At 48.7% G+C, this 24,895-nt stretch overlaps 1 protein-coding gene across 5 annotated transcripts in view; it reads left to right on the forward strand.

Annotated features, from left to right (window-relative positions):
- TSPAN18 (tetraspanin 18) overlaps positions 1 to 24,895 on the forward strand; it is a 172,690-nt gene that overhangs the window by 14,261 nt on the left and 133,534 nt on the right. For all 5 annotated transcript variants that reach the window (XM_031690590.2, XM_072969833.1, XM_031690591.2 and 2 more), the window contains exon 2: positions 16,839 to 16,920. The gene's annotated coding sequence lies outside the window, so the exon portion shown is untranslated. The remainder of the gene's footprint in view (positions 1 to 16,838; positions 16,921 to 24,895) is intronic.

Below are 24,895 nucleotides of genomic sequence, written 5' to 3' on the forward strand. Positions count from 1 at the left end.
GCTACTACTACAGGATATCAAATATAGCTCCCTGTGCTATACAGTATAAACTTGTTTATCTATTTTATATATACCAGTCAGCATCAGCAAATCTCGAACTCCCAATTTATCCCTTCCCACCCCTGAGGGCTGGTTAAGTCTTGACACTTCTTTCCCTTCCGTGTGAAATGGATAACAGCAGCACAGGTTGGTGGGAGGCTGAATAACCGAGCACACAGAGAGAGCTGAACACGGCCCCAGAGAGGCCTCCGTGGGGCCGCTGGGCCACCATGAACACGAGTCCCCAGACGTTTGGGGAGCGGGTGTGTGGGAGCAGGAACTCCCCACATTTTGAGTTGCCCTTGGGTCCTTTTTCCGGTCACATTAGTCCTGCCACCTCTAGGAGTAGCTGGAAATCTCCCAAATGCTGCAGCCATTTCTGGAGACCTGCCTTCACTTCCCGACCTGGACGTGGCCCTGGACGGTGTACATGGACGTTGACGGGCGTGCTGGGTGCCTTCCTCTGCCGCCCCCGGGAGCCCCCAAGCTCCATACAAGGCAAAGACTTTGGAGGTGAAGCTACAGTTCCCCAGGGAGGAAATGCCATTGTAACACAATCCCAGGATGCGGTTTCAGGCACCTTTGGCTAAAAATGGCCTCGAAAGGCAGATTTGCGGATGTTAGGGAACTTTTCGTATTTTTGAGCTTAAAAAAAAATTCTAGCATGAGCAAGGGGAGAAGAGCAAGAAGGCACCGTCTGGCCAAGTTGAGGGGAGAAAATGAGATTGCTTGGTTTTCATCTGCAGCGAAACGCACTCAGTTGTTCTGCAAAGGTAATGAAGACAGAAAGCACAGGGAAACAGAGGCTGCCCGGCTGCAGCTGGAAGCACCAAGTTGGAGCCCCCCGGGCTTGTGCGTACTATCGCTCTGGAAAAGGACAGTTTGCAGTGATGTCGGGACACCAGTCTCAGCTGCATTAGGGAATCTCTCTTTCTTGTAGCCCAGGGATCAGCGTGAGAACGACTCCTTGTCGGCTCTTGGCCGCGGCCTTGTCTCTGAGCTGCGATCCCAGCCTGCGGCCAGCCTGGGCACTGTCTCCACTGTTTACTGCTTAGCGGGGAAGAAGTGAACCAGATGTGATTGGTTTGAGATGAATGAGGTTACCATCATGTTTCTGGCTTTTCCAGTAGTTCCTGATTAGTTGTAAGAGGCCCCCCGGAGGAGAGAGAAAGATCCCTGGGTTAGAAATGGAGACGTGGTTCAAGTTCCCCATGAGCAAGGCACTCGGCCTCTCTGGGCTTGTTTGCCACCCATAAAACCTGTAGCCAAAACCCACAACAAACAAAACCACCCCAGGGCAGAGGTAAATTATCTTTGCAGCAATTATCTTTGCAGCAAGCTTCATAGGGTTAGTATGGGAATCAGAATAAAAAAAGCAGAAGAATGGGGCCAGGCTCAGGTTTGGTCCATTCTCTGTGTCTCCCCCATTCTAGGTATAAGAAGGCTGAGCCACTTAAGGAAGTAGCAAGGGTTTCCGGAGTCAACACTGAATAGCAGGAGTGGCATGATGTGGTCTCTGGCTGGCAAATACTTTTCATCTCAAATGCTATTTCTGATCTGATCGGTTGGTAGGGCCTGCTTGAGCCCAGCTGAAGGAATGGATGAGGCTGGGTTATTCGGGTTCAGCGGGAAGGAGTGCTAAAATCAATTACTGATGTCTGTTATGGTTGGAGGAGGGTGGAGTGCTGGCACCGGGGTGGACGTGAGGAACCCTGGGGTCCAGAGCAGAGCCGAGGGGCTGGGAACCGGGTGCTCTGCTGTCACTGGCTTTATTGCTGTATGACCTAAAGCAATGGTTCTTAATTAAACTACATTTCCAAATAATCCTCCCTGGGTGTCTGCATCCTCAGGAAGTCTGGTTGGTACGCTGGAGTTGGGTTGGACTCGTGCAGTGTTGGGCATGTGCACTGTGAAATCATTTCAATGTAATTTCATCCTGGTAGAGAAGCCCTTGCTAAAGAACAGCCATGGCAGCCTATTTAGACTTCAGTTCACCCATCAGTAGCGCGGCGGTATTAGGGTTTACCCCACTACATAACATGAATTTGTGAGGCTCCGATACGCTCTCAAGAAAGATGGTCTGGCCAGTGGCTAAAATGAATGAAACACACAGGCCAAAGGTGCAAAATGGTGGGCTGTAGGCCAGATCCAAACGGCAGATACGTTTTGTTTAAGGTACACAATGTTTAAAACGGAAACTGACCCAACACTAAAATATTGGAAAATGTTGGGAGAAGGGAAGATATAGCTCAAGTGGTAGAGAACATGCTTGGCATGCACGAGATCCTGGGTTCAATCCCCAGTATCTCCTCTAAAAATAAATAAAGAAACCTAATTACTCCCTCCACTCCCCCCACCAAAATAAAAAGAAGCTTTAAAAAATATTGGAAAATGTAACTAAAGTTTACACATACCATGTGACCCAACAATTCTAGTCTCAGGTGTATATTCAACAGAAAGGCTCACCTATGCACCCCCAAAAGGCATGTGTTAGAACATTTGAAGCTTCATTCTCCATGACAGGCAGTACCTGGAAACAATCCAAATGCCCATAAATGGCAGCAGGGATACGGTCCCACAGCGGAGTGCTACCCAGCAGAGCATGAATGAACTCCTGCTGCTGACGGCAACCTGGGGGGACCTCAGAATCCTAATGTCAGACAAAAGACACCAGAGGTGAAAGCCGTACACAGAATGAGTTCATTTACAGAAAGTTCAGAGTTAGCCAAGTGAAGCTCTGGTGTCAGAAGTCATGATAGTGATTCTGTTTGGGCAGAAGTTGGGGAGGGCTGGAATGGGGCACGAGGGGCTTCTGGGTGCTGCCCTGTTCCTTTTCTTATTCTGCTGGTTTTACAGGTGTGTCCAGTTGGCGAAAATTCATCCAGCTGTACACTTCAGGTCAAATGTACTTCTCTATCTGTTATTTCTCAGTAAATTCTGTTAACAAAACAGAAAATATGAAGAGAATTTTAACCGGTTGAAAAAGAGATGCAGCATAAAACGCGAGATTTCTGCTTTCCTTGAGAAATGGGACACTGACCATCTGGGCCCCTAGGGGCAAGGGCAGGCTGGGGGCGAACCTTCTGTTTTAGGAGGTTTGTTGGGATTTGCCTTTGAAACCCATAACCAAATGCTGTCCTCTGGGCCTCCCGACCTCCATCAGACAGAAGGGCCTTACCAGTGAGTGATGGATGAGTTAGGACCAGAGCCTCTGGGTCATGCTGGCTTCAGTCCTGACTGTGCCTACATTTACCATCTGGGAGACTTTGGGCAAATCTTCCTCTGGCTGGTCAGGGCCAGGCACCCAGGCGAGGTGATGACCGCAGCTCCCAGTGCATAACACTGCTGTTCTCGGCGCCAGGCACTCTGGCACAGACGGGCATCTGCTTTGCCTTGTGGGGAGCTCGGGACCATGCCAGCTTCACTCCCTGCTCCTTGGTGCCTTGCTTCTCCATCCTGCTTGTAGCGGCCAGAGCAGCACTCCCTCCAGGGGCTGATTCTCAGAAGCCCGGCTGCTCTGAGACATGCTTGCTGCTTGCATCTCTGCTGCCTCCCAGGTTTCCTTATCCCAGGAATAACCGGGACAGGGAGGTACATGTAGGGATCAAGTGACTTCCCGCCTCCAAGCCTCAATGGTCTGATCAGGAAAATGGGCGTTGATCATACTCGTTCATCATTGCCGTTCAAGAATCCTAAATACAATGGTGAATGTTAGTGTTGCAGCTATTACTGGTTGTGAGAGAGCATCAGGTGGGCCATTTGGGGCTGACTTCGGTGGAAAGGATGCGGTTTGAAATGGCCTCTTTGTGTCAGAACAATCTGTGCTGATTTATTTGACTGTGGGAATTTGAGAATGGCCCGAATGTTTTTCCTCCTCTGGTTCTCTCTCTCCAGCACTCGGATTTACTCTCACTTCTTCCCTTACTCCCCACTCACAGCCCTCTTGCCCACACTTGTTCACACTTCTTATACGCAAAGTACAGGTGGAGCTTCCGATGCCCCATAGGTTTTTCCTTCTACCTCAGAGGCTCACACTCTCTAACTTACTTACACTCAGATGTATGAACTGTCATTTTCACATTCAAACACTCCTCCCTCTCTCAGTCTTCCTCATACCCTCCACCACCCTCTCCCCAAATGCATGAGGTCAGGAGACCTGGTTCTCACTCTGTCTCTTTTACCAACCCACTCTATGGCTGTGTGACGTGGGCCAAATCACTCAACCTCTCTGGGCTTTGGTTGCCTCCCTCATAACAGAGGCAAAGCTACCAGTTCATATTTAGAGAGATCGTCACTTTCTTATGCAGTATCTCAGAAGCCCTGAGATGACGTTCTTTCTGCATCTTAAATTCCCTGACTCTGCAAACAAGTGGATTTGATCTCAGAAGGCAGACTGTGTGCCAACCTGAAATTACTTTTTAGCCCTTTCCTGGTACTGAAGAGACATCATTTTATCTTGAACTAGAAATTAACACGAGGTCAGGAGGAAATAGGAAGTTCAAGAGGATGATTCACTCTTGACTTTAAAGAGACACAACATCATAGCATCTCACTGGGCCCCAGTCTGCTTCCTCTCGGTGTCCCCAGGAGAAGTGACTAGGGAAGAAGGGATGGTGGTCAGTTTGCTGCTGCTAATGGGGGAGGGGTGATGGAAACTGGGACAAAGACCCTGTGTTTCCTGCACCAAGCCCATCAGAAGGATCCACTTCATTTTGTGTCCCTGGCCCTGGCCCATGTTCCGGCTCTCAGAGAGTTAGAATTTACTGAGAAACCAAGGTATATACAGTCCTGCTGAATCCTTGCAACAGCCCTGCAAGTTATGTGCAAAAATCATTTCCATTTTAAGGATGGCAAAACAGGAACATGGGAGGCTGAGTGTCATGCAGTGTATCAGTGGCACTGCTGGGTCTTTGCCTGGGCAGTGATCTGCACTTGGGCTAAGCTTTGACCACGAAAGCATGCTGTCCTGAGTAGCCCAGTGGTGCCAAGGTGGAGTGGAAACACAGAGGATTTTAAGATGGTAGTTTTAATCCTGCTCTACTGCAAGCTCATTAAGATCCTTGAGCAAGTCTCTGATCTTCTCTGGGCCACAATCACCCATTGTAAAATACAGACGAGGGACCGAATGATCCCATTCCAGCATGGTATTTTGTGGCTGTCTGGGGCAGTATATGCAGTGATTTCAGGCAGTGATTAAGAGACAGGGTGCTGGGGTTCAATATGCCCTGAAGAGCTGAGCGACCTTGGCTAGGTTACTCAACTTATCTGATGTGCAGGTTCTCCACTTGCAAAATGGAGAGAAGAACAAAACCTATTGCATAAAGTTGCCACAAGGACTGAGAAAGAAAGTATCTGGGCCAGTGTAAGTGTTCCCATGTGTGCTAGCTCTTAACTGAGGTTTTATGGCCTGTCTTGGCAGACTCTTTTCTTAGAGATGTGGGCTTGCTCCCTGGCATAGAGAGCCCATCCCAGAGTCAGAAGCATCCCATCCCCAAGTGACGTTGTGCATTGGGTCACCATGGTGCCTTTGGATAAAAACCATTTGCCCAACAGAATGCCTTGGGGTTTCTTAACCAAGGTACCACTTTGGGCATCCCAAATGCTAAAGTGAAAAGGATCTGGGATGATTTAGTCCAGTGACAGTCAACTCACTGGTAGTCACAGAACTCAAAGAAAGTTCACCATGGAGCCTCCAACATTAAATAACTCAAAAGGGAGCTGCCCTGTGGAAGCAGGCACAGGGGCCTACTCCCTCCTCCTGCCATCCGCCTCCGCTTGGGTGTCTCCTGAGGAACCCCTGGGAAACCTATTCTGAGAATCGCAGGCCATGAGGTGATAGAAAATGAAACTGAGACCCCGAAAGGGCAGGAACTCACCCAGGAATCAGAAGCAGGCACTGTCTCTGGAATCATTTTCATTAGCAGAATCATGCCCCATTTTAAAAAGCGGGCTCTCCTATGTTTCTTTTGGCCATTGATCCTAAATAATCACCTAGAGATGCGTCTTTCAGTATTGACACTTACTTAGTGGCTGTTCTGAGTTATTCTCTCTCCTGCCTTCTTCACAGCCATAGGTAGAGGCTGGATAGATACTTATTGTTAAATCAAGGAAAATGGGGCTTTTTATTTGGAATCTTTTGAAACATAGTGTTTACCCAAACAAACCTGCCTAACTCTGCAGGTGCTTGGAGACATAGGAAAATGTGTTTGGCCCCCAAAATAAAAATAAAATAAATAAATTGCCACCAGAAAGAATTCACAGATGGGGTGTTCTATAGGGGCTCCCCAAGAGCCTTATTTAAATGCAGCATCTCTCCCCACTCCCTACATTCCCCCTTTTGCAGCCCTCTACCCCAATTCGGTTTTCCAGATCACAAGGTATTCCTCCCTCAAAACCTAATTTCCACACAGATTTAACCAGCAGTGACCTGCCACGTGAAGAGCTTCAGTGAGAATCAATAGGCATGGGGCTCCAGTGAGGGCTTCACGCCTGCTGCATATAAAACACACCAGCAGAGAGAACGAGATTGATGCTGGGCAAACATCTGGGGCATCCTAGCACGGTGGGTCCCCCTGCCCATTATAAAGGCCAGGTGACGGCCCAGAGAGGCTTGGTGACTTGCCCATGGTCACACAGTGATTTACAGGCAGAGCCCATGGCCTCCAGGATTCCCAGGCTTGGGGGGGACCCTTTCTAACACACTGAACCCCCTCTTTACTGAAGCCAGGCTGCTCTTTTCTTTATGATCTAGGTAATAAAGCAGTCTGTAGTGCCTGAGCTGGCAAAGAGAGAGAAGGAGTGCATGATGAATTAGAGTCTGGCTTCTAGAGTCCCTGAACGGGGTTAGTGAGAGGAGATGCTATCAGAGCAGGGAGGGAGGTGTTCTGAGACATTTGTTGAGCCTCCATTGTGATCCCATCCCAGGCTGATGGGAGGTTCAAGAATGGAGAAGAGCAGGTCCCTGCCTGCAATGGGGGAGAGACACACGTGAATTCAATTCAAGGCTGGCGAGGCTCGCGCTTGGCTTCCCAGCATGCTGTGTGCTCTGGGAGTAGGTGGGGACACGGTCTTCTCCAAGCCTGACCCTGGCAGCCCGGCAGATGTGTTTATTTCTTCCTTTCCCACTTGGGAGGCATGCATGTGGCAGGGTGGTTAAGCAGGCAGCTTGTGGGGCCGGGCTGCCTGGGATTCAGATCCTGGCTCTCATTCAGATCCTGTGATCTCATCACCACTTGTGTTTCCATTTCCTCATCTGTAGAATGGGAAGAATAATATTACCTTTCGCATGGGGTGGTATTAAGGTGAGGCCTGAATGCAATAATCCACCTAAGCGCTAAGAGCCCCACTGGACAGATGGGATAAGCTAGCAGTTTGCATTAGCTGTTAGTTTGGGGAATCTTATATGGGTATGTGTTTCCCCATTTAAAAAATAATGCTTATTACTTTTTTCTGATTATATAAGTCACTTGTTTACAAAGGCCAACTACCTAAAGATACCCATTGGTAACATTTGGCTATGCTTTTTTTCCCCCCATTTTTATCCCTATGTATAGTGTGTGTGTGTGTGTGTGTGTGTGTGTGTGTGTGTGTGTGTGAGTGATTAGGCATATACTGTCAAAGTATAATTTTTAAAAAATCATAAATCCTATAGAATCACATGTAAATCTAAAATGAACGTGGGTCAAAGACTGATTTCATTAATGAGGGAGCCAACAGGAGAGGCTCATTGGTAAAGCTGGTTTTTCAGGAGAATTAGAGAAAGAAGGATTACATGGGCACTGGGGAAAGAATGTTGAAATATGATGACTGGATTGGGTACACAACTGGTTAATGGCCTCCAGGGCACTAAAATCCAGACCTCTGGGGCTATCTTTTCTACTAGACCAGAAAACAATCTACAATTCACCTGTAACCTCACATGAGTCAAAGTTACGTGCCTCTAGAATCTCCTGTCTAGGAGAGTGCATCTGCTAAACAGTGATCCATTACAATGTTGAAAGTTCCGGATCATCTGTCTTTGAGGTGGGAAGCCCCATGAAAAAGACCGGCAGGACCCCCAGGCAGGGCCAGTACTCTCCGGCCAGCACCATCCGGTTCCCTGGTCCTGCAGCATTATCTCTTCTTGCCTCTAAAACATCTTACTTCTAGGAAAGTGGAACTTACCCCTAAGATTCTATTGGTTCCCTGAACTAACTCCTGATTGGTCCATTTGTAGTGCTTCATTTGCATGCAGCTCACTTCTCATTGGTCCATTTTTATCACTCCTGATTGGTCCATTTCTATCACTCCTGATTTGTCCATTTCTACAAAGCTCCTTCCTAATTAGTTAACTTTTGTTACACCTTATTTGCATATGATGTTGCAAAGTGTAGACTGGCAGCCTATAAGAGCCTGTGTAAATCTACAGATGGGGTCCAGAGCTTGGAGTGTTAACCCTCCCAGTGCTGCTTGGTCTTTCACCCGGATCCAGGATGCTGTCACAACTGAGCTGTAACACTGAGCTGTAACACACTTTGCTGCAACATCTTAACGGTACTTATATAATTCTTTCCGATCATATGCTAGAAAACTGCTCATCATACTTTGTGCACTTAATATTTCATTACATTCATTTTCAAAAGAAAGTTTTGAGGAATCACTAGGAATCCTTCAAAGGGTGTGACCTGCGCTTCAACCCAGCTTGATTTTGGTGCCCCCCACCTTGGGGACCCCAGGGCAAGTGCACTGGCCTCAGAGCCCTACCACATTTTATTGTCTTCGTCAATTCCCTGCCCCTCCCCTCACTCCCCACACACCATCTAGACTGAGTTTCTTGAGATCAGGGATTTGTTGAGCTGAACTGTCTTCCGGATCCTTGTCTCCCAAGCACCTAAAATGGGGCATATAGTGACTCTTCCGAGATGCTTTTCCAGTGAGCCAACAGGGATGTTGGCTGGCCTTTGTCAGTTACAAAAGATGCACCACACTGTTAGGAACAAGCAGGGCTTCTCTCCAGGACTGGCCATGTCCTTCTGTTGAGACAAAGAAGCTCCCAAGCCCCATGCAGTGTCACAGCCTTTTCACTACCCCCATCCCTGATTCTGCTGTTTAATTGTGTTTGCGGGGCTCTCCGCACTCAGTCTAGAAAACCCAGCTCTCTCTTCTCTGTAGGACTCTTAAGCCTGAGCTCTCTGAGTTCTAACTCTCTTTCCTAATCAAGGTCTTAAAGGGGTAAAAAGTTCTTGGCCGCTTCAAGCTGGGGAGGGAGAAAGTGACTGGAAGGATTAATCTCTGTACTATGAATGTTAAAGCTCTCTTGTTCCACGTGTTGGGAAAACTCATCAAAATGCTAATGGATCTTACCTCCCGCAGACCCTGTTCTGCATTGGAATATATTTACATGGACTTAAGCAGGGAAGAATTACAAGGAGTTGGGGTGCCCTTTTCCCAGGTTCCACCACAGTCCTGTGGGTTATTCTGTCTGAATTAATAGCCCCACGTTGCAGAGGAGAGCTGTGTTTAGCTGTGGGGTTAGCCCCTCAGTTATGAGTTCTTAGCTTTCAGCTTCCTTGCTGGTGGCAGGGCAGCCATTTTGGAAAACATCTCTGTTGCGTGGCTTTTTAATACTCCTCTCAGAGGCAGACTATCATCAGACAGGTGTTGCGCAGATATAAGACCGCACAGCGGATCCCCGTTGAGTTCAAGGTCTGGAGTGTGTTAGGAGGCAATTCATAGTGAAGTCAACTTCAGCACTGAGACCATCATGCTCTTCTTAAACCCTGTGCTAAAAGTGCTGGATTGTTCTTAAAAACTTTGAAACCCCAGGAATCTTTGTTCAAACACCTAATGACCTGAGAACTTCTCAACTGCATCCTTGGGAGGATGGACAATTTGGGGTTACCTAACTCAGGCTGGACTTGGATGAAGTGGCTCCGGGACTTTGCCTGCAGACAAAATCATGGGTTCTGGTCCTCTCTCTGCCTGGTTCAGCTCTGTGATTGCAGACAAGCTGCTTGACCTCTCTGAGCATCACTTCCTCCTTTGCTAGTGAGGAGGAGGACACTGGCCACTTGGTACAAAAGTTATGGGGTTCACATCTTTCATTTATTTGTTCATAAAGATGACACAGTGGAGCCAGGGCCAAGCAGGCCAGGCTCCATCTTCAGAGCTAAGTCTCTTAAACCATTAGGGCTTCCAGGTCCCTCTGGGACCAAATGCCGGGAACTTGCTAGGCAGTCTGCTGGAGCCTCATGAGAATGAGTGAGCCTTACTGAGCAGACATTATTGCTGATTCTGTTTCCCTTTCTCCTTGAACAATGCACCAATGTTTAGTTACATAAAAATGCTGTGGCTCAGGTCCGCTTTCCTCATCTGTAAAATGGGAAGAGTGATGATGTTCCCCTTGCAACGGGGGATGAAGAGAAGTGATTGTCAGAAGTAAAGGCAGCCCCAGGGGATGGGTAGCCCTTGTCCTTCCCCCTCAGGCGCCAAGGAAGTGCTTCCAGACAGAAAAGAGGGGGAGCAGATGCAGGGCGATGCCTGCTGGTGACAGAGGTCTCGGGCTCCCGGAGGCCACAGTCTCCTTCCTGTTCTGCTGAGCATCTTGGTGGTGTCTGCTGTGTGCGTGCAGGTAACATGAGGGAAGGCACGAGAGACCCTGGCTTGCATGTGCAGATGCAGAGAAGGGGAGGTAATTACTAATAACAGTAGCATTGAAAATAAACAGCTTCACATACTAACTTATGGGATTGGTACATCTCCTCCTCCCTGGACCTTCCACCCTCCCCGAGCCACCACGAGCTAATGGGCTCAGGTTGGGAGTCCTTTGCCCACCAGGCAGATCCTCCCGGCCCTTGCTAGCAGTGCCAGCACCCACTGCACTGTGGAGCAGCCCTCCACTTCCTGAGCAAAAATAAATCCTAAATCCCAGTCTTTCTGGGGGATGTCATGGCTCCCACTTCAGCCCCACTGTGACCGTGGGGCACGATTAGCAGGCTCATTCAGGGACTCATTATGGGAACAGAAGGTGATTGGGTTGAGTGACAGGGCGGGGAAAGCGGTCTCCCTCTTCTAGGGAGACGAGTGCAGGTGGAGAAACAAGGCAGAGACCCCGTGCAATGCAATACAATGCGATGCGCTCAGGCAGCTTCATTAAAGGCTGCCCCAGGGGACCGTTGAGACGCTGGACACAGCAGGAACTCATCCTGAACAAGCCTTGGCTCCTCTCCCTCTCCCCCACCCCCTACACCAACCCCCTGTGATGCTAATTTAAAACAAGCGAAACAAAGACCCAGCGTTGCTTTGGAACCATAAACTGCAGAGCTTTTATCTGTTAATAAGCGATGCCTCTGGCTGGCTGTGGCTCAGCCTAGGTCCTGTGGCCTGGCATCAGCGTGGGGACAGTGGACCTGAGGCTGAGCCAGCCTGCAGGCCTCACTAAGGACACTGCCCCTTATTTGGCACAAGACCAAGAGTCCTGTTCTCACAGGGCTCAGAAGGATGGCTGTTCCACCTCGGGTGGCTGAAGTGGAGAGAGATTTCTAGCGGGAGCTAGCCAGGAAAAGGCTCATCAATGAGCTGATCACCTTCCTCCCACCTTCCCTTACTGCCTCTTCCAGGAAGACTTCCCAGCTCTCCTCTTCCTCTGAAATCCTACTGACATGGGATTCTGGGATATCAAGAGGCTCTAAATCAGTCACCTTCAACATTATCTGGAAACAATATATAAACTATCAGGAAGTCCAGCTGTTGTCAATTAAGTGATAGGATGTATATGGGGTGTAGACTCCATCTGTTCTTAGTGTAGACCCTTGAGGGAGAGAGGGATTGGTCTGAGGAGTATGACTTGGAACCACTGATCATGGCTACTTTTTACAGAAAGTAGCAGCGGGTTCTACTTTATATAATTCCCGTGGCTTCCGAGGGCATATTCTGTGTTGGGCACCGTGGGGCTCACTTACAATCCACTAGCACATCTGATCTGCAGCTCAGGCCAGTGAGGTAGGACCCTGTCCAGACTTTGCAGGTGAATAATCCGAGGTTTAGTGGGATAAGAAACTTTCCCAAGGCCCCACGTGTGGCAAGTGGCATAGCCGAGATTCTAACCCAAGCCTGTGAGGTAGGAAAGCCTGGTCTCTGGACCACAGTACTCACTGCTGTTCCCCATCTGCCACCTATCCTGCCCCGCATTGCAGGGAGGGTCCAGTGCAGCTCTAGCGGGGGATTTGTCCCCACACAAGCCCACTCACAAGTGACCATCCATATCGTGATATGCTGTCTACCTCACCTGACCTTTCAACCATTTTAGGGTTCCCCCAAAGGGCTTCTTTGCAGAGGAGTATGGAACTTCCATCAGCAGCCATCCATCTGCCCAAAACCAGGCAGCTGGCCTGTCCCAGGCCTGTCACAAGTTGACCTGTTGCACACAGTTTGCAAACCCACTACCCCTCAGACTGGGACTTGACCCAGACACCAGGAAACTTTGGTCTCCTTGTTCTTCACCACCTGGATCTTGCCTTAGGCAAGAGGTAACTCTGGTCCCACCTTCCTGAGGCCTCATCTTATAGATCCGCAGCTAGAGCGTGGATGAGAAGGGGTGGAGCTGAGGGCCAACAGTGTATGACTGAGGGGTCTCTGCTCAGATCCATAAAGGACTAAAGCAAGGTCCATTCAAATGTGCAAGAGGCTCAGCCTCTCAGGGTCCAGAGAAAATTATTCAAGTAGTTGAGAATCATTCATTCCCTCTTGTATCGCCATCATCCTAGTTCTGCCTTTCCACCGTTCAGTCAACCCATTCTTTTATAGATACATCAACTTCCACTTGTCCTCCTGTTCATTTCTGCATTTATCCATCTCTGCAGTCATCCATCCATCCATCTATTCATTCATCCACCCACCCATCCATCCATCCATCCATGTGTACATCTATCCATCCATCCATCTATTCATCCATCCATCCATCCACCCCAGGATTAGGAAAGGAAGAAAGGACTTCGAGGCAGAGTGAACAGCAGCGAGTTAGGGCTGAAAGTGTTGGCAGGGTGTGTTCAGTTTGACTGTGGGGTCTGTGTGTATTGAGGACCTGAAGATGGGCCTGGAAAGGCAACAGGGGATCAGATGATTAAAGCCCTGGTGTATGGACAGAGGAAGGCCAGGGAACCCCCTGAAGCAGGAGAGAAAGGTATTTTTGAGTTCAGTCTGACAGCTAGGGAGAGAGCAGGTTGGAAGAAACAGAGGCTGCAGGCTGGCAGAACAGCCAGGAGCCTGTTTGCGGCAAACAGGTAGGCAGTGATCAGGCTGAGCCCAGGCAGTGACTGGCAGAGGCAGTGCGGATGGAGAGTTAGGGATGATGAGACCAGAGCAGAGGCTTTGGTCTGGGTGTCAGTTACACAGGGGTGCTCTGTTTGTGAAAATTCGAAAGGCTGTGTGTACTCATGGTGTGTGTACCATTGTGTATGTATATTCTACTCCAGTTTTAAAATAGAGTAGGAAACATCAGGGTAGATATTTAAGTCTCTTATCTGGGTCTCATCCAGGACACTGAAGTGGCTGTCTGAATTTTTCTTATAAATTGAGAGCTGGTTTCTCCCAACCAACGCAGAATTGCTTTGCTCAGAAGAGAAAGAGGAGGAGGATCTCAATTTTGGACTAGACCTTGCAGAATGGGAGGACTTGGCCAGTAGTCATCCCATTCACTGCCATTGGTTAAGCTCTCACTATGTATTTCATGATTCTAAGGCACACTTTGTTTTTTTTATGTTTTAAAGTCTCTGAAACCATGATGCATCATACAAAAAGTGACATGTTGTAATTAACTAGCTCACCAGGCAGTGTTTTCTCTTTCTTAGAAGTCCATAAAATAATGGTGCAATTATAATCCATGGAGTCTTATGTTCAAGAAATAGGGTATTGTGAGCTGGTGCTTGGCCAAGTGCTGTGTACACCTTCCTCATCTTCACGGCACCTTATGGGTCATCAGCTGTGGTTTTGTCTGTTTCCCAGATGAGGAGCTGAGATATAGAGTGGGAAGGTCACTCACTCAATGTCACAGAGCTAGTTAGAGGTGGACTTGGGATTCCAACCTATGACTCTTCAAATCTGGGAGGATCTTTGGACAAAGCGAGAGTGAGTCTGAGGCCCAGGGGGTGGTGGCCCCTCCTTCGCACGGCATGAGACAACCAGGTCCACGGCGACCACCATCACCCAGCCCATCATCTTTCAACGCTGCCTCTGGTCACCCAGCCCTGGTCCTGCCCTTGACCCTAAACCCTGGGATTCTACCACCCCTCCCAGGAGGGCTCCAGGCCTAACATCAGCAGTGACCTCCGCCGACCACGGAGAGGAGGGGCTGGAATGAGATTTTAGGGGAAAGGGGGAAGAAATTCCGAGCCCAGCTGGTTTCCCTCACACAATGCAGATTTGCTTAAATAGGAATTAGGATTAGTGCTGGATTTTGCCTCTCTTGGCAGACTGGTAATAAATTAATCTCCTCTTAGGCTGCAGGAAGGCAGAATTCCTTCGAAGGCGGGAGACAGCTTCAGGCTCAGGAGTGCAGAACCTGAAAAGTAATTTCGTTATTGAAGGGCCTTGCCCGCGCTGCCTGACACGCAGCCTGCAGCAACTTCCCTGCAAGGCTGCAGCCTTTAATTTTGTTAATGTGTGACATTCACCCCGGCTGCGTGGCTGACGGGCACACTTGACATTAATACATGTTCCTCACGGTCCCCAGAGCTCATCAAAGCTCATTATCAGTTCTGAGCCTATAAATGTAGTTCCTAGCTCAGGTGGGCCAGGGACTCAGAGATGCCCTGGGGAAGCGGAGTGGTGGACATCCGTGTGAGAAATAAACTCCTCCCTTGCCTAGGGGACTCGGTCTCCCAGGACACCGGAAGGTGAACAGAAAAATAACTCTGTAGGCAGAACCCTGGGTTCAAGTTTGCCTCCAACAAAAGGGGTTCATTGTGTTCTGCTGTTTGAGGGGAACTGATCCAGTATCTCGGGGAGATAGTTTGTCAAATGTGAAGTGTGCAGAGCCTCTGCCCAGACATCCCACTTCTAGGCATCTGGGCTTTGGAATTGCATAAACATTTCCACACAGAGATGTGGGGACAAAGGGGCTCACTGCCGCAACGTTGTAACGGCCAGAATTGGAAATAACCCTCGTATCCATGGTGGGAGAGGTGAATGAATTGTGGTCCACACCTACTATGGGAACCGTGCAGCTGTGAAAAAGACTCAGGAAGATGCGTGTGTGCTCACTCTTGGGTGTAGACATGGTATCACTGATAACTGGGGTTGTGGTAAAATCTCATTTGAGCAAAAATTCACACTGTCTGCATGTGAGTGCCCATGGGCAAGCACATATGTGATACATAGAATAAAATCTAGAAGGTCATATGACAAAGATTTTGCAGTGGTTCTATGTGTTAAATAGGATGAGTGGGTATGGAAGAACTTTCACTTTTGTAGTTAAAAATGAAAACTAGGTACACATACATATACATCGATGTCCACATGTATGTGTATGTACATGGATATGGCTGGATACGTATGTAAATGTGCGTAAGTGTCATGAATTCCTCTGACTGTAGCCTTAATCCGGCCCATAACACATCAGGCTCCCTGGCTGACACTGCCTAGGTGGACGTCTGAGGCAGAGATGGCCAAATAAAACAAGGTCATGTCCTCTGGCCAGGCCCTGCTCCCCATCAGTCAGCAGGGAGTTCTGAGAATATCTCTTACGCCTCGGGTGCACCAGTGCTGGGCTCTGCAGGGTAGACCCTGAACTCATTGCTCTCCTGCACCTCGCCCACTGTGGAGGTGGCACGTGCAGATTTGACTTCCCACAGACCTGAGTTCTAGTCCCGACTCTGCCGCATTTCCACGGTGTGACCTTGGGCAAGTTTTAACTCCTCTGAATGCATCCTGGTCCTCATTCCTCAAGTGGCGATACTTCCTCATGGGGTTGTAGAGGGCATCTGGGTTATTGTCATTATTATTTGACACAACATGAAACTTGATCGGGGCTTCTACTGTGTGGGTGGGAGGGAGGGAGAGACGAGAAAGGGAGAGAAGGGGGAACCTGGCCCTCCCTGCTCTGCAGTAAATTTTGCTCTTTTGCTGCTCAGCTGTGCATGTGAACCAGCTGGTCCCCTGGGACTGACTTAAGCCTTGGCTGGCAGGTATGTGGTCTGGACTTGGTGAATTTGTTCCTTCTCCCGTGACCTGGGGACTCTTTGTCAAACTGACAGAGAGGAGGTGGAGGGCAGAAGGAAGAGGCTGGACTTCTGGCCCCTGAACTCTGGGGCTGAGTTGGCATTTTCACCACCAAAGATTTCTCCGCTTATTACTTACCTCTTTATGGATACCGACCCTGAAAGTATTGGTCTGCCCCAAAGTCTTCATTCATTAAGCCATGATTAATTCTTTTTTGCATTTTCAAAATTACTCAGAAAGCCTTTTTACCGCCTGAGGAAAATGGAGTTCCCACACCAAGTTGATAAAGTTCTAGCTAGAAGCAAAGAAACGCAATGTGCTGCTATGATTAGCATGCTCCACGTCAACCCAGGGACATTGTACAGGCTCCCGGGCTGATTCTGGAAACCTGAAAATATGTCCTGGTCCCTGGGCTCTGGGGATGCTGTCCTGAGATCCTCTGTGGGGCTGGGTGTTTGCTTTTGTCTTTCTGGCCGTGGGAACCTTCTGTGCCTACAGAGATGGAAGGAGGGAGAGGGTACACTTCTGGACCGATGGTCCCCAAAAGCCACATGCCCCCCATCCCTTGCCTTTTTAAAATGTATTTCTCTTTCTTCTCCTTTTAGAGTTTATCCTGAAGCCACCATCTGAAAGAGACCTCAAGAGAATCTTGACACCCCTGCAAGGAAAAGACACCAGCTGAGAAAGGTAAGATTGGCAACATGGGGGGCATGGATCTTAACTTATTCAAACAAAAGGATCTAATCTCCCCTCTCCCTGCCCTCCAGACCCTCCGTTTCTGAGTGATAAAGCTCTTGGCTCGTGCTGGGAGATGCAGGGCAGGCAAAGGGTGGCTTTACTCTTGTCCCCAGCCCCAGATGTTTGTTCAGTGATGGGGAGCAAAGTTGAGGGCTGAAGAGAGGCTGATGCCAAAGTGGGGTCTCTCTGAGGCTGGGCACCGCCCACTGAGAGGAACCACAGGGCATGGTTGGTCTTTGGAATCGATCCAGGAAGTGAAGATTAAAGGGTTGAAGAGGGTGAGCCCTCTGCGGGAAAGCAGGGTTCCTGGGGGCTCACAGAGTGTCCCCCCTCTGTCAAGGACCCCTCCTTTGCCTCCCCCTCCCCCACACCCGCCATGGTCTTGGAATTGTGGGAAGGAAATAACTTCCTAGGTGATTTCAACCCCCTCCCCATCCCAGCCCACCCCCCCTGATTCCAGGACTCTCTTTTTGGATAAAGTTTAAATCCACAAAGACTAGGATCGGTCACCACATTCCTTGATGGAATTGGGAACGGAAAAGCCTCAGTCTGCTTCTGGGGCTCTGGAAGCTTCTTGGGGTGCCCACAATCCCAAACTGGTGATGGGCTGGGTTGCCTGTGGAGGGTTCCTGAATGAGGAGCCAGGACGTCATCCTCTGGCCCAGTCTGTGCCACGATTGTGCCTCTGGAGTCTTTGCAAGCTGTTTCTCTCATTGGGCCTCATTGTCTTATCTGTAAAATGGGGCAGCAGTGACTTGAATCTCTGTTCTAGCCTGTATGTCCTCAGTTGCTGAGGTGCCAAGACCAGGGCTGAACTAGAGAAAGTGACAAGTGTTGGGGGGCAGCAGGGAGGCACAGATGGAGGGGGGGGCTTGGTCAAGGCTGTGGAGAAGGGACAGACTTTGAAAGCTCCGACGAGATTTGATTGCCAGTCTTGGGCAAAGGATGACTCAGTGGAAAGACCACAGGGTATGAGGTGCAGATGGAAGTGGGTTTGAGTCCTAGCTAATCAGAAGAGTCAGCTCAACCAACATTGATTAAGGGCTTTGCCGTCCAGGTGTAGGGCTGAGCATATTTCCTGTACGAAGAGCTCTGTTATCACCTCCATCTTAGAGAACAGAAAACCAGGCCTTAGAGAGGATGAGTGACTTGCTCAGGGTCACATAGCAGTGAGTAAAATGGCTAGCATTTGAAGCCCCTGCCTGAACTATCCTGCAATTCTTGTGTATTTTGTTTACCAGCTCTATGACTTGAATCTTAAGGTTAAAAACAAAACAAAACAAAAAACTTTGAGCCAAATCACCTCTCTGAAATTCCGTTCCCTGAAAAGACATAAAAGTCATTTGTTTCCTTGTCTTGAAAGTTTTTTTGTTTTGTTTTGTTTTTTAAGTTTTGGGCTCTTCATAAACTCTCTGTGGGGCCTGGTTTTTAGATCTCTAAAATGGGGATATCACATCTGGTCATGGGGTGGTTTGGGGTGATGAAGATGAGACAAGGGAGCTGAAGCAAGCTCCCCGCACCTGTCTTCCCCACACACCCCCTCCACCTGCCTTCCTACCCCTAGGGCTGCTGTGAGGCTGGACAGGGTGTACACGCTGTAAAGTGCTGCGCCCGGCCACCTCTTGTGTCCAGGATTGGGAAGCACTTGGCCACTTTCCAGATCACTGATCTGATATTTGCCTGGTCTCCGAGCTCATCCTCTCAACTTTGGAGTGTGCCCACTGGCTGACTGGAATTATTTTAGGCTGGAATGCAAGGCAGGGTGGCTGTGTCCCAGCAGCAGACAGAGCAGGGTGAGGCCAAGGCCCTCCTGAGTGGACAGTGGCAGAGGGGTTGCAAGGCCTGGGGCTTGGGTAGGGGGTAGGAGCGCTCTCTCCCTCCCTCCTGCAGCTCACCCCGCTCCACTGGCCACCTGGGCCATAATCTTCATTGTAAACCTCCTGGCAGCAGCTGCCCTGATCCCTGCAGGAAGCTATCACCTTATCTCAGTGCCTGGATCCTGCATGGTTTTCTTAATCAGGAGAAGGTGCTGAAGCGAGTCCGAAAAAGCTTAACTTCCTCAGAATCTTTCTCCATCAGGGGAAGCCGTGGGTTTTGGACAAGAGGAAAGAATCTCTTTAAGTACAGAAAAAAACAGCAAGGGGGCTGTTGTTCTTGGTTTATCTTCAGGAAGGTTGCCGTGGGAGCGGCGTGATTTAGCCTTGCCCCTGTTGTTAAGTCAGGAAGCAGAAATGTTACTGAGTCACAGGGAGAATGTAAAGATGACCCTAGGCCGCAGGCAGACAGGCCTGTGCTGTTGTGGGAAACCTTTGGTGGGGTCTAGGAGCTGGCTGGTGGAGGCTGAGTCCCAGCTCTGCCTTCCAGTAGCTGTTTGACTCTGGGTTAGTGATTTGTTCACCCAGAGGCTCAGTTTTCTTACCTATCAAATGGGCAGCTAGCGTGCACCCCTCCCCACCCCCAACACTGGGTGGTTGTGAGAGCAAGGAATCACCAGCAGCGTGAATGCTCCTGTTTGCTTTGAACGAGGGCGAGGGCAGCCGCCCCCTGGAATAATGTGGCCTCCCAAGGTGACCTCCTTGAAGCGCTCCGGGCTCTCAGGAAATAAAAGCTGGGTGTTTGTGACTGCACAGTGGGGTTTCCCTGGAGACACATACCTCTTTCCATGCGTAGTCTAAAAACAGCCTGAGAGTAGGGCCTGGGCTGTGTCAGCTCTCTGCTCTGACACCTCTGGGACGTGGGGCCATCTCAGGTGTGGACAGTTCCTCCTGAGCCTTTATCCCATGGTTTACACTTCACTCGTGGTGATCTTTCCCGCTCCCCTCCTGTAGATCTTTCCCGCTCCCCTCCTATAGATCAGCCCTGGTCCTCCCCACACCCCAGGAGGCAGGGATTAACAAGTTCTTTTTCAGTGAGGACAACTTAGGTTCAGAACAGTGGTCAATTACTCTGGAGTTCACTTCTAAAAAGGTTAGGACCCAAACACTGGGCTCCCGCCCTAAGGACAGTGTGTTTACCATAGCACCCCACAGCACCCATGGTGCCCACAAAGGCACCCCTCCACACCTACAGAGGCACCCCGTGTGTGTCCACAGACACCCCACAGCACTGCAGAGGTTTCCCACGGAGCACACAGAGGCACCTAAGGCATTCATGAAGCACCTCCCAGGACTCGCAGCATCACCCCGTGGCATCCATGGTGGTCCCCAAGTGTCCACAGAGAGTCCTGCACGCCCACAGTGACTCGCCCCAGCTCCCAGGGTGGCACTGCTCCTGTGTGTAACTTTTGGAGGAATATTAATATACTGTAAAGCTCCCCAGGTGGTTCCAATGTGCAACCAAGGTTGAGCACTACTGGTGTTTAGAGGAAGACGAGGCACAGTTAGGGAGGCTGGTTGGGAGGCTGCCAGAATGATCCAGGCCAGTACAGGGTGGAGAGGATGTGGCGCTGAACTAATGCTTCAGTCATGGGGGTGAAGAGGCCATGAGAGAGTTGAAAGAAGTTAGTGAGGGAGATGTCCTGATTCGCCTTGATTCTGGGAAGGCTTTGAAGCCAAAAGTGAGAAGTCAATGGTCCACATGAGCTTGTTTAACCTCCCACCCACCTCCCAGTGTGATCTGGAGGAAGATCTTGGTCCCAGCCCACCTCTACTCTACTGTGTGACCTTTGGCAAGTTGCTCAACCTCTCTGAGCACCCTCATTGCCTCTCTAAGGGGAATCAGTATTCTCTGCCTGCCCATGCAATGAGTTGGGTGAGAATCAAATGGGCCAGCTCTGCAGAGGCTGGAATGGGCTTAAAGGGAACGGAATGCTTGGCAGATTCTCGAACACAAAGTTCCTGCCAGGTGATTACCAGTATCTGCCTAACCGTCTCCAGGGACTTGGGGTTCATGGCCTCCACTGCAGCCTGTGTTGCCTTGGGCTGCCTTCGGCTGGCTCTGACGGGTCAAAGTGTCTCCTTGTGCTGAGTTGAAATCTGTTTCCTTCTACCCTCTGTCTACTTGCCCCAGATCTGCTTTGTAGGGAGCAAGCACCACCCCTTTCCTTCCAGGTCATTCTCTGGCACCCATACCCCAACTCCTTCTCATCTGCCAGCTGCAAGGTCGTGGTGACCTCCACCTCCCTCTGAGGGTGCAGGTCTAGGTGCTGTCTGGACTTCTTGCTCTCTTGACCCACCTCTGAGCAGACTCTGGCCTAACTTGACACTTTAACAGTTCAGCCCTCAGAGCTGAGGCCACTGTGTTCTGAGCCCAGCCAAGGTGGGTGGGACCATCACCTCCCTCAGACCAGACCTTTTATGTCTGTTCTTGGAGCCGAGATGGCCTGGGGGTCCAGTGATTCCTACATCCGTTTGGGTTCAAGCTCCCATCTTTTCGTTGACCAGTAGAAAAAGGGACTCATTCTTGCTACGTGCCTCACATTTTCCATGTGTTACTTATAAATCCTAAAGCGGTTTAACCCAAGAGGGAGGGCATAGCTTTGGGATTAGATGAATTTCAGGGCTATTTTTTTAGCTTGGGCAAACGAATTCAGTTTACTCTCCTGGTACATGAAGACCGTCATTACAGTTACAGGCTTTGAGGTCAAGAGTAAATGGGACGATGGAAATCAAGTGTGTAGCCCACTGCCTGGGAAGGAGTCAGCGTTCCAGAAAGTGGTGGATATCATCACCCGTGTCCGTGTCAGCCAAGTACGAGCCTTCCTTTTTGCCCAGTTCTGACTGGTGGGGCCCAAGCCCTGAGTTTAAGCGCAGGAAGGGGCAACAGCCCCGGGCTTCCCCTCCTGGCTTCCCCCTCACTCTCCGGGACATGTATGTGAGGGGACAGGTTGACAGGTTCTCATCACCTCTGTTTCCTGCTTACTCAGCCCAACCTCTGCCAGAACTTTCTGACCTCAGGCCAGCCCTGTGTCCACGTGTAACTCATGGCAACAATCTGGTCCTTTTCTGCTCTCTAGGCTAGTTTCCATCCCAAACCTTTTCCTTCTTTTTCTTTTTCAAGTGGTTTTAAATTTGCACAAGAAAGTTCAACCCCAGACCACAAACTTGTTGTCCCTAATGGGAGGCTAAGCTGGTGTTTTTCCCCTCGGATACGCCTCCTCTCCCCGACATGGTTGGCTGTGAGAGCAAGGCCAGAAAAACCCACTCACTCCTTACATCATGGAGAGGTAATAGTAAGTCTAAATTTCCTCATCTAAAGAATGAACAAATCATTGCTTTTCTGTTCACGCAGCAAAAATTAGCAGAACATGTCCTTAAAAGGTATTGTTATTATTTTTAATATTGACATATATGCACATTGTGAATCATAGCTGAAGAGCTTTCAAACAGCCAGGCTGGCAGAGACGGAGGGAGTAGAAACCCCATTTTCAGACGAATGCCAGCATCAGAGAGAGGAAGTGACTTGCCCAAGGTCACACAGCTATGAAATGGTAGAGATGAGCCTAGTCTACAAGTCTTCTGACCTGAACTGATGATCACTCTGTTGCATCCAGCTGCCTCTTTTATTACTTAAAAATGTAAAATAATGAGTTTTAATTAGTAGCCTACAAATAAAGGGAAAAGTCCAAATCGGCTGGCAGTGCTGCTTTGTTAGCTGTAGTATAGTTGGTTTATTACCTGCCCAGAGCTGCTGATGTGAGAAGATATACACAAGGCCATTCCCTGTGCTGTGGGGCTCATGGGGTGACCATGGTGTCTCCCTTTCTGGGCCTTGGGCAGGGCTATGTTATGAAAGAAAGGCACTGTCGGATGGAGGGAGGAGACTAGGCTCTGGAATCTGAAGCCTTTTTTTTTTTAAATAGACTTTACTTTCTAGAGTAGTTTTAGGTTCACAGCAAAATTGAGGGGTAAGTGCAGAGAATTCTCATGTTCTCTCTGTCCCTACACATCTCTGCCCACAAGTACCGCCTCCCCTGCTACTGACATCCTGCACCCAGTGGTACATATATCACAGTTGATGAACCTGCATTGACGCATTGCTGTCACCCAAAGCCTAGAGTTTACCCTGTTTCTCTGTTGCTGTTGGACATTCATTCTATGGATTTTGACAAATGTATAATGACATGTATCCACAATTATAGTATCATACAGAGTACTTTCACTGCCCTAAAAATCCTCTGTGCTTCTCCAATTCATCTTTCCCTCCCTACAAAGCCCTGGCAACCACTGATCTTCTTAGAGTCTCCATAGTTTCGCCTTGTTCTGAATGTCATAGAGTTGGAATCATACAGTTTGTTAGCCTTTTCAGATTGGCTTCTTTCACTTGGTAATACGCATTTAAGATTCCTCTTTGTCTTTTTATGTTTTGATAGCTCAACTTTTTCTCCCCCTATTTTTTTATTGTGGTAAAATACACATAACAAAATGTACTGTTTTGACCATTTTTAAGTGTACCGTTCAGTAGTGTTAAGTACATTCACATTGTGCAACCATTCATCTCCAGAGCTCTTTTCATCTTGCAAAATTGAAACTATTCCCATTAAACAATAACTCCCTGTTCCCTTCTCCTCTCAGCCCCTGGCAACCATCACTCTGTCACTGTGATTTTGATTACTCTAAGTACCTTATATAAGTGGAGTGATATATTTTTATTATTTTCTTATTGGCTTATTTCACTTAGCATAATGTCCTCAAGTTTTATCCATGTTATAGCATGTATCAGAATTCCCTTCCTTTTTAGGACTGAATAATATTCCTTTGTGTATGCAAACCACATTTTGCTTATCTATTCATCTGTTAGTGGACATGTGGATTGGTTCCACATTTTAGCTATTGTAGTGGGGTGAGTGTAGATGGAGAAGATGATGGGGGGGATGCAGGATCTCAGAGAACCTGCAGGAGGTGCCCATCTAGGACACCAGGACAAACAGATCTTATTTTGGCATTGTTCCAGAAGCTGTTGAGTGGCGTGGAACGAGGAAGAGAAGCCAGTTGCAGGGGCACATCCTGGGCTTAGCCCACCCTGAAGGCGAGCCCTGCTCAGCTGTCAGTGCTGACATGAACTGCAACAGGGCACACCTAGCACATACAACACCTGGGGAGGATGACTGGTTAATACTTGCCTCCTCTATGCAACAAAATTATTTTCAGTAATAGCAATGAAATCAAACCCAATTCTAATAATGGCCAGAAAAGAAACACAGTGAAACTTTCCTTTCAGTGACCTTCGTATATATAACCTTCATATATATAATTGCCAAGTCAACAAACAAACAAATATTACAGCATAAAAAAGGGGAGAAAAGTCATGGGTTCACACTTTTTTAAAATACTTTTTTTGTTGTTGTTGGGGGGAGGTAATTCGGTTTATTTATTTTTCTTAATGGAGGGTTCACAGTTTTTAACTGCATTAATGTATACTTTCAAAAAAGTGAAAAAAATCCATGAGGAAATTTCCAAACGAGTGAGCTCCACAAGGCCAGGGAATGAACGGAGGTGGCAGCAGTGGCGTTGATCTGTTTCTGTGTCCTCTGTGCTGTCCTTGCCTACTTCAGATCTACTCTTTTTTTTTTTTAAGAGGGAAAGTAATTAGGTTTATTTACTTTTCTTTTTTTTTTTGTAAAGAGGAGGTACTAGGGATTGAACCCAGGACCTTGTGCATGCTAAGCATGCGCTTTGTCACTTGAGCTATACCGTCCCCCAGTTCTACTTTTAAATGCAAGAACGTCTAGCGGCAGAGGGACCGGAGAGGCGAACTATGTCCAAAGAGAACTCCAGTGATTCTGAATCCTTATTCTCACAAAGAACACGTGTGGCACAATCGGCTTGTATCAGGGTCTGGCTGTGTAAGTGGGTATTCTCTGAACTAACTTCCATGTAAACACAATGCTTATTAGAGGTGAAGTAATAAAAATGTGCTCATTTGAAGCTTACATACTTATTGCTAAAACTCAGCCTTGACTACAGCAATTGTTTAGAACCTCCTG

Source organism: Vicugna pacos, chromosome 10 (assembly GCF_048564905.1).
Source record: "Vicugna pacos chromosome 10, VicPac4, whole genome shotgun sequence".
In the NCBI taxonomy this organism is placed as follows: Eukaryota; Metazoa; Chordata; class Mammalia; order Artiodactyla; family Camelidae; genus Vicugna; species Vicugna pacos.